Raw genomic sequence first — 10,698 nt, 5'->3', positions numbered from 1 at the left:
TATATTCATTAACTTTTCTTTATTATATTGTTTCTTATTAAAAAAATAAAATTTGTATTAATTAAAAATATAAAATTGCTAAATTATTTCTTATTCTTATTCTTATTTCTTATGAATAATGGAAATTGAGAAGACGCCAAGTTTGTATGTGCTAAAGAAAGGTCCATACTAAGGTAGATTTATAGTAGGAAACATTCATTCGATGGAGAAATAATGACGATAAGCTATTGTTAATAAGATACTTATCTATATACATTAACTATACTGTGTGAATACACTGCATTTACTGAGCTGATGTGAAAACATATTCAAATTAGGAATGTAACTTAATCAATTAATTAAAATTGATGGATTCATTCATCTACCTTGGTGTTGATCTGTATCCTGTCCTGTGTCCAGATCTGTGTCTCAAACCACTCACATTTGTGAACCAAAACAAAGTGATGAAATTCACTAGGCTTTAAGGATTTAACGGGTTATACTAACAGCTACATTTTAGTAACTTTTACTCACAATGGTCTAAGGAGTTATGTTTTGCTACATGTTTTTTTTCATTTTTGAAGTAAATGTTGGTTACTGGCGGAAATTTAAGTCGCTCGAATGCCGTGCTGGTTGCTGGCAACAAGAATTTTTAAGCTGATAAAGATTTTATCTATATTGGTACCGTCGTAACTAACAACAACAAGGCCATACCGGAGATCGGACAAAAAATCTCTCTCGACCGAGAAAACTTAAGCTTTATAAGTAGCTTATTCTACCTCTGCTTCTGTATGGCACAGAAGGTTGTACACTAACACAGAATTAAGTAGCAGGACTAGGACTGTTCGAGAAAAAAGTTGTTAATAAAGTTGTTAGTTGTCTAGAAGTTGGTGACGGCTACCGCATCGAAACGAACCAAGAGCGGTACTAGCTTTAACGTTGATATCATTAAGCAAATTGACATTTAGTAGCTTCACTGGCGCTTTGTCCTGTTGTGAGTATGGATGACAATGCTCCAGCGAGAAAGCTGTTTGAAGTGGCAGTTGAAGTAAGAAGACATAAGGGAAATACGTGTCTCTAGTGCAGTATTCAAGTGAAGGGATCACTAAGCGTGTTTGATGTACGAGATTGGATCAGGTAGCAGACCTGATGACTAATTGGTCAAATAAGTAACCTTAGTTTTTGATTTTTTTTTAATTTTTACTAAATAATTTTTAATTTTTACTTTTTTAATTTTATAAATTCTTTTTTAATATTTTAAAATATTTTTCGTAATATTTTTTTAATAAGTTTATTTTTTTATAATAACCGTAAGCGCATCTTGTTACCTTATAAGCACCAAATTCCATCCGAAAGTGCTAATAAAATAGTTAAGTACCTGATTGACATCAATCTACAGTTGATGTCAGTCTCCAGTTTGTCAGTTCTTCAGTTCTTCTGCGTTTCATATAAAGTTAGCTGTAAATAATATGATCACATAGATGTATGTATAAGCATATAAAAATCATAATCATTAATGAAACTATTTACTGATGTTTAATGATTAACCAAGAAATTCTATGAAGCGACACAAAGAAATTTTGATCTCGCAAAGAGATTCAATTAAACTCGGTACACTTCGAAGCGAATGAAAATAATATTTTGTATAATTTCACTTGTTGGTCATGGTATGATTTTGGCTCAGATTTATATTCGAAGCTCGTATGCTTTTGCTTTTCGTATTGTGCGGGTTTTTACCGCCTCATTTTGTTAGAAAGAGTGGAGTTAATTTCATTACAATGGAATAAGGTGACATCAAATAGTGCGGATGAACCTGAAAATGATTGAAAAAGTAATAAGTGGACGATGTTGCATTTGACAAATGAGACGTAATTCAATATTCGTGGTTAACCACTGGCCATAAAAGATGGAATTCCAAAATTATTCAAGTGGTAGCAACAAAACCACTACATCTCTATTACATCTCTATCATGTTACTAATTAAACATCAGACATAATATAATTGAATATAAAATAAGAGAATCTCAATACAGCTTTTTTAAGAGATTCGAGATTTTGTAGTTCCAAAATTGAGAAAACATAATATAAACTAGAAGATGGACGTAGCGAATGAGTGGTATCAGGGAGCGAGGGTTCTCTGTTATATTACAATAAAAAAAGAACTATGCAGTAATGCTACTGCCTAGACCAACTCCTTAAATCGTTGGTGAAGGTACGGACATAAATGTGCACTGGCAGACCTAGTAAGCAGTTTTTCGATTAATATAATTCTTTTAGTTTAATAATTTTAATTATTTATATAATAAGTACTGGGCGCAACTTGATTGATTTCTTCTTTAGAATTACCTTCATTTGTTTCAAACATAATTACAAAAAGAATTCTTTCTGGTTCCCACTTCTGCCCCACTTTTTGGTAATGTCCTCGATGTAGGATGATATAAAAAGAGCTGTATGGTTCTCAACACCTTAGGATGGATCATATATTCTAAGATTATTCTTTATATACTTTATATTCTTTAGTTATTCTAAGGTATATTCTGACAAACTATGTCATTTTAAATAGTTTATGAGCATTAAGAGTTTGCGATTTACTTTACTAAATGTAACCTTCAATTATAAGACTATATGTATTTTTAGTTAATCGGGAGTGTGCAAAAGTATATCAAAGACAGAGCGTTGAAGTTGTTCGATGCTGTGGAAGCGCACACTAATTCAGAATAGCACTCTCTCAAATCAAATGAAATATATATTCCGTCAAAATGATACATTGGGCTTCAAAGTATACTTCTATAAAATCATCTAAATAACTTATAAGAATTGAACGGAGCTCTTATTACAGTGGCTCATCTAAATGGTCATAGACACTATTGAGTAAAAGAGCTTTGGGTACTAAATTGCGTTTGATCAAGCAAAGAAGAAGAAGCAAAATTATCATTCTAATAACGACACCAGTACTAAGTCTTTCCAAATTATATATTCCTTATAGGAGATACACACATATTTACAGTTTATTTTGTGCACAAAACTATTTTTAACAATTAAGGATAGTCATTATCTTATAAGACGAAACTAAGACCTTAAGAAATAGAAGAATCTTAGGATCAAACACAAAAGAAACAAACATGCAATAATGTTCATAGATTCAAGCCTCTATTAATTATTGTTAAACTTTTAATGGCTACAAAAACTATTTTGCTACCGATGGCTATATTGGAAGCTTATGTAGTTCTAGTATTTGTTTTCCATTAAAATCGTTATGCTAAAAACAATGTACTAGATCATAGCACAGGTCTTATAGATTGCAAAGTGTAAATATTAAGTGTATAATATATACATTTGAGACAAGCGATTAAAAAATTTGCGATTCCTACAAATATAGATTGTATATACTATACATATAGATTGTAAAGTTCAGTTATGATAGTAAGATATTTGACGAAAGTGATTGAAAACTTATTGATTTCAATGAACATAATGAAAAATAATGGCATAAACCATATTAGTTATAAAATTCAATTATTATGGTAACATAACATATGACATTTATGGAAAGGCTTGTCTAAAATAATATCTATTTACCAAAATTTGTTCGAATTCTTCACTATTGATATATAGTTCCTAGTTCAATAATCTCACAACTTCAGAAATAGTCCTTATTAAATATATGCATACTCAATGTATCTCTTTCTGAATATTAGTTCATTCTATTAGTTTATTATATATTGAATGTATGAATATATAATATTAAATTAAATAGTATATTAAATATTAAAATAAAAGTTTATAAAAGTTTTTGTTGGTGGTTCATATATCGTTATATATATATCAACTCAAAGATATACAATAACTCTATATTATTCTCCATTACATTCTATAAAGATAGTCTACCTTCAATACATGCCAATGAAACCACAATGTTTTATGTAGGGTGTATTCACTTAAATTTTCTATGCGGAATAAAAAGACAAGGCATTAGAAACACTCCGTGCTACATACAAATACGTATAGTACAGATACATTTATGAAAAAAAAAATTAGTATCTGTAAATCTAAATAGTTTCTTAAAAAAAAGTAACTGAACGTACAAGTATTAGAAAATTGCCGCAACTAATCGCCCACCAAATTTATATGTGGTCAAAAAGTAATCTCAGAAGAAGGAAGTAGCCTTGGCTCAAGTCTTTGTTTGATTTATATCTTTGGACAATTGTAGTTGTTGTTCTCGAACTCACTTTTATGTAGTTTCGCCATGCTTGTTTCCTCTTGTAAATCTTCTTTTGCCAGACCACAAAATTTTATTGATGCAATTTCTTCTTCCCTTTCGAGACAACCACAGGCAGAGTAAGCGTCGAGAGTAATAAAATTTTAGGAAAGATCTAAGCAAAAAGTTTTCGTTTTCAATCTCAAGTCAAATTTAATAATTGTGCATAACAATACAATTTTTTTTTAGCAAAGTCGTAATTCACTTGCGAGCTGAAAATAAATTATTGCTTCAAATGGATGATCGCAAATGGATGGATAAAAAAATTGAACGAGTTTTTCAAAAAGTCATAATTTGGCATGCCAAGTCTATTGGAGTGAAGCTATATCATATCATATCTTCATCGTTATTTTAATGAAACTTAATGCATTTAAATACATATATTTAGATAAATATTTTATTATTATTATACCTTATATATAGAAAATTTTCAAGAGGTATTGACATCAATTGGAAACCCCCTTAAGGTCTATATACCTTCGAATTAAAATTTATTTCATAATTTTTCTAGAGAAAATAAATCTATATTTTAATATTTCATATAATTTTCTATAACTATAATTATTAATAATAATAATATATGTCATATGATGACTACTTATTCGGATATACTTCGTATTTTAAATGAAGCCATATTTAATTGAGAGAAAATATTTTTAGAATTGACTTACATCGGTGCTAAAGTAATATCATCCCAAAAACCATCCAGCGAGTTAATTCTTCCAAAGGATCTTTGACTGATGCCTTTATGAAATAAGTGACACTGAAGTAAAGTATATAGCTATGTCTCACTAAAATGCATCCAAATTACATGTTCTCATATATACTATCAGGAAAATGATAGATATAAAAGCTATAGAGTGTATAATATCAGAAACTGAAATCTAAATCCTCCGATTTATTCATGTTCTTAGTTGAAAATATCTTTAGTATCTTAATAACATAGGAGAAATTTGTGATATTCAAGGTATTTTCAAGTGGACCAAATAAATGTATTATTAAAGAGGACTTGGATGCAACGTCATGGTTGTTTAAATTGATTACATTACAACTTCTTAGTAATAAATACTAAAGATGATTTGTTAAGTGAAAGACTGATTTCGATCTTTCTTACTCTAATCTCAACAGTAGTTGGAACTGCATTATATGAGAACAATATAGTTTCAAGCTCATCGTCGATCTAATTAACACAGTCCATGTAGTATTTGAGCAGTCTAGAAATTTAGATATTTTTATCTTTTAGACTTGTTTTCCTCAAAGCTTCTATTAGACTGCTATGATATGCTGCAGCTGCTCTGGGTGCCTGGTCATACAGGACCACATAATCCTGCGAGGTCAAGATCTGCCATTCAAATCTGTGGACCGGATTCATATTGTGGATTAAATTGGTCTACAACTAGGTCTCTGTTTAATAAATGGTTTACAGCCGAGAGAAGTCGCTACTGGTGCGACTTTCCAGTTAATCGTCAGATCAAAAAGCTGGTTCATCCCTACAGTTAATGTAAGGTATCCTTCTTCAGCAGAACACAGTTAAAGTTGCTGGTGGAATATTTAACGAGTCACTATGGACTGCGTTATCACCTTAACAAAATGAATCTGTCCGTAGAGATAGATAGTTGATTTTGCTTAGAAGCAGATGATTCTACCACTCATATTCTCTGTGACTGCCTAGCCTTGATCTGGGCCAGGAGGAGGTCACTGGGTCGCAAACTACCGACATTTCAACTTTCATTTGGAAGGCGGAATGTATTCTACACAAAAGATCAATCATAATCGCGGTGCTCTGCTTCGTTGGGAGCCATTATTCCATTTACTCCTATTCTATTAGATCTTTTTGAAAAGCAGAAAGTTTATTTATAAATTCTTTCGACGACGATGTATTCTCGAGAATATCCTAATATAATAACCGCTATGTGGAAGTACTTTAAATGTCGAATCGTACGCAATAGGTCACGACGCACTACTACTACTACTATGAAATTTCAGAAATATCACCGCATGACCATTATGTATATCATTGGTCGCATTTTCCTAGAATATGTAGATGATGTTTGCTTGGTGATTCATAAAGCTATAGATCCCCAACAGTCTTTATATAGATACCTGTAAAGCCCGTCTAGAAATAAACTAAATAAACTGTAAAGATATTTCGTTTCGCTGCAAATTTTCTATAAAAAAAATACCTAATGAGTGTGAAAATATCAAAGAACCATTAAAGCAAAATATCTGTCATTTTCCTAAGGCGTCCTAAGTATATATTTTTTAAGCTGCAATTTATTGTTTTTTTTTTGTCCTAAAGCTGCTTATGCAAAAAAGCAAGTGGCACTTCTTTGTAAGAAAAGCTTGTTAGAGACAAAGAGAGAAGCTTTTGTTTTGCTATACAAAACTTAAGCTCTTTTTTAATTAGCTTGGATTTCATTTTCTTCTCAATTTCGTAGAGAAACTCACCACGCTTTCTTGATCAAGCCATATGTAGACACCAACGAGGGCTAAATTTCTTCATAGCCACAAACAGTTTTCAACAAGCCGTGCTCGAGTTAACAACGACGTCTTCGGTGGTAAGTGTTCAGCGCACGCGATTCATATCTCGGATTTGATAGTGCTTAGCTTACGTTTTGGTGCAGAAACGCACACTTACGTGCTTTACTTCTTTTGTGTGGTAGTGTGGTAGTGTTAGTAGTAAAAGTTCATCTATGCGGCGCCTTTTTAAAGTGAATTCGCTGAATGCGAATGTGTGTGTGTGCAACTTATGAAAAGTGAATAATCAGCTCAAGAAAAAAGCGGATAACACAAATAATAAATGAAATGAAAGATATATACGTAAAAGCGAGTGTACATTGTGTACAGCGAGCTATACATATTAGTTAAATACATACATATATACATACATACATACATACGTGCATATATATGAACAGAAAAGCATATATTGCAGGGAAGAAAAAACTTTCTTTTTTCTCTCTCGTTGTGCAAATAATGTGAATATGCGAAGAAATAATTTTGAAGTTTGAAAACAGCAACAACAAAAACGAAGTGCAATAATAATTTAAACTTTTTAATTTTTAATTTTTAATTTTATTTTAAACATTTTTGGTTAATTAATTAAAATACAATTCTGAGCTGAATTCGTGTGCAAAAAATTCAGGCTGCAAGTGTGCCACTCTGCAGTATGCGGTGTGCGGTGTGTGGTGTGTGGTGTGCGGTGTCCGGCGTATAGTATTTGGCACTTGTTTGAAATTCTGGAAATTTATGAGATTTTCAAATTAATTTTTTTTTGTTTTTGCTTACAAAACTTGGCTACTGACACATACACACATACATACGTACATATATCATCTGTCTATATTCATAGTTTGTTTATTTATGCGAGTACTTAATAATTCAAGTGTGGCTAATTCAGTTGGTCATACTGGAGTAACTTGGCCAATTAAACTTACTTTACTGTTATGTTTGCTTTCTTGGCGATATCAGCGGTGGTAAATGGTGCGATTAATACATTTGGAATGAAAATAAAAATGATTTCTTAAATTAAAAAATTTATAAATTAAATTTTAAATAACAGTAATAATTTCTTTTACTAAAAAATAATTAATAGTTTTTAAAAATATATTGAATTATAAGTGAAAAAATAATTGTTAAGGTTTGAGGAAGTCAGTAAATTAGATTAGATCATCTTATTGATTCTAGAAATCCACTTATCATACTAACCTCAGACTAAATCCATTTCAAGCCTTAGATACTCTTCAAGGGACAGTCTGACAGAAACTTTAAACCTGTTTCAAACCAAAGATACTCTCCTGATTTTCTAAGCAGCAGCGAACAAAACTGATATCTTTCGAACCAAACATAACATATGTACATGCTTAGGGGCAGTCACACAACTAGCTAACATCCCATACATCCTATATGTTACTATAAGCTGGAAAATGATGTGTTCTTCATTGTTGTAGCATGAGTCATTGAAGAAAATATACAATCTTCTAGTTTTCCATAGAACCACGTAGTTTAACAAAGATACATCTAGTCCACCACAAGACTGCTCAACGGCTGACTTCTACCTACTCATGAGTTGAATAATAATATGTTCCTAATCAGAAAAAGGAGGCTGTCAGTAAAAGGGCTTATGCCATTTCTTACCTAAGATACTCCATAAGTTTTTTATACGGTATTGAACATTCACTATTCGCATTAAAATACTGTTATCTTTCGAGTCTAAAATATACTCTAAGGGGTAGTCAGACATCTGCCTTAAATCATGTATAATGTGAATGCCTAACATTTTTACTCATAAGCTGAACGATGATATCTTCCTAACTTTGTGGTAAGAGTCTGTGAAGGAAATATACAGTTTCCTAGTTTTCTAGAAACAGTAAGCCGACACCAATTCCATTATAAGACTGATACCACTGGAACCTAAAATACACTCTAAGAGCAGTAAGACAATTTTTATATGATAGCTATTTGAGTTGATAGTATTTGATCATTCATTATTTAAAAAGTTCATTATATTGATTGTTTATTAAAGTCTACTGTAATTAGAAACCGATAAACTTCTCTATTTCCTACTTGCAAACTTTATACTAAAATCACAATCACATAATTGCAGATTACTGAATAAAATTATAGTTTTAATCCGTTGCTGTTTTATAACTTAACTATAACTTTCAATGAGCAAATATCGAAACTGTTATTTTCCCATAACCGGTCATATTTTTAAAATGTTATCGATCCATTAACTGTCGCAATTTCTTATCCAGTTTTTATTGTAATTATTGATTTACATTTGTTATGATAAGTAAGGACCAATGGATCGTTAATAATACCAGTTAGGAACTGCGATCATGTTCATTATTTATCATTATTATATATCATGTTTAATAAAAATATTTGTATTGATATTTTTTACACCTCAGTTTTTGAACTTTAACTCACTATTGCCAGAGAGTCAGATGTTAAGGAAAAAACCGGTTACAGATCTGCTGCAGAACTCAGCAGCTTTAAATTAATATTAAGCAATCAAAAAAAAAAATGTACTGTCACAGTGTTATTAATACAATATATCGCAGAGATTGACAATTTGCTCTTTAGAATAGCTGGGCTACTCCCAACCCAGCTAAGAATTATGTCTTGTTGCGCGTTTACTAACATATCCTTCTATTGCCACTATAGCGAAATTCATAAAAATCGGTATTAGAATTTGGTACCATAAATGTAATATACATATATGTTTAAATTATGTTTTAGTCTCCCCTTTTTTTAAATTTCTGATTAATGTAATACGAGTATCTTCTATAGAAGGCATATTTATTTTATCGATGAATGATCTTACTGAATCTTAACGATTTAAATTTAAGTTCATCAAAGTTAGTAACTTAAAAAATTTAAGTAGATATTAATATATATTCAAATCTTTTTTAAACCCAGTTTGTTATAAGTAAGCTCAGAATTTCTCTAGTATAAGCTATAAGTAAGATTTATTCATTTTCTTTAGAAGTTTAACTTAACGCGATCTTTTCCAGTTAAATTCCACTTAAGTTTTGAAATGATATTCTAAATGGTTTAGTTTTAAAACAATATATGGTAAATGAAAGAATTCTTTTTCTTTTTCGCTTGTATAGATTTTATAATTAGATTTCTTTTGACTAGTTTTTAATGTTTTTTAATTTGCCTTTCCGTATAATTATACTAAATAATAAATCAATTGAAATTTCCCAGGCAATGTTCTGTCATAATCATAGTGACTAAATCTTTCACATTTACAATTCTCACTTGCAGTTTCACAAAAAAAAACTATTCATACATTAAACAATGGAAGGCTAATATAAGATTTATGGCTAATAAGACGGAGTTTTTCTGGTAAACCATTTCTTTTTCATTAAAAGTAAGCATAAAACAACAATAAAATCTCAACGTAAACAGTTTAATTAAGTGTCATGCAGCCGCAATAATGCCGGACATGATTAATGTCTACGACGGTTCCTAACGTGTCTTCTTTTTGTAAAAGCAGATGCATGGCTTAAATACCGTTCGGTGGGGACTGCATATTTTCATATCAAAGTTACCAGTCAAAAAAATCATTTCAAAGCTAGCAGTTCGTGAGTTTTCAAAAGCAAAGAGCCATACAAATCCATTGATAAAAGTAATGACAGCTTTTATGAGAAACGCTTTACCTGGGAGTTGCACGGCATCCGCAGCTGCTGACTTCAAGTTGATAACAAAAGCAGTTTTTCCACCTGCCATTTTTGGCCAAGATCATGGTCATCAAGTGGCACTGCTCTGGCTTATGTAGCTCTCTGACTGTGTGGCTATGTTTGAGCAATGGTGCGCAAGCTTCTGCATCTATTCAAGGTAAAATGAAATGTTTACCATTTCAACTTTTCTATAAACCCGTAAGTAAATCTAAGTCTAACATGTTTTACAGTAACAGACCAAGTTTGTGCAGAAACTTAAGTTTGTTTTTT

Source organism: Teleopsis dalmanni, chromosome 2, assembly GCF_002237135.1.
Source record: "Teleopsis dalmanni isolate 2A chromosome 2, ASM223713v2, whole genome shotgun sequence".
Lineage (NCBI taxonomy): Eukaryota > Metazoa > Arthropoda > Insecta > Diptera > Diopsidae > Teleopsis > Teleopsis dalmanni.
This window is presented reverse-complemented; position numbering follows the sequence as displayed.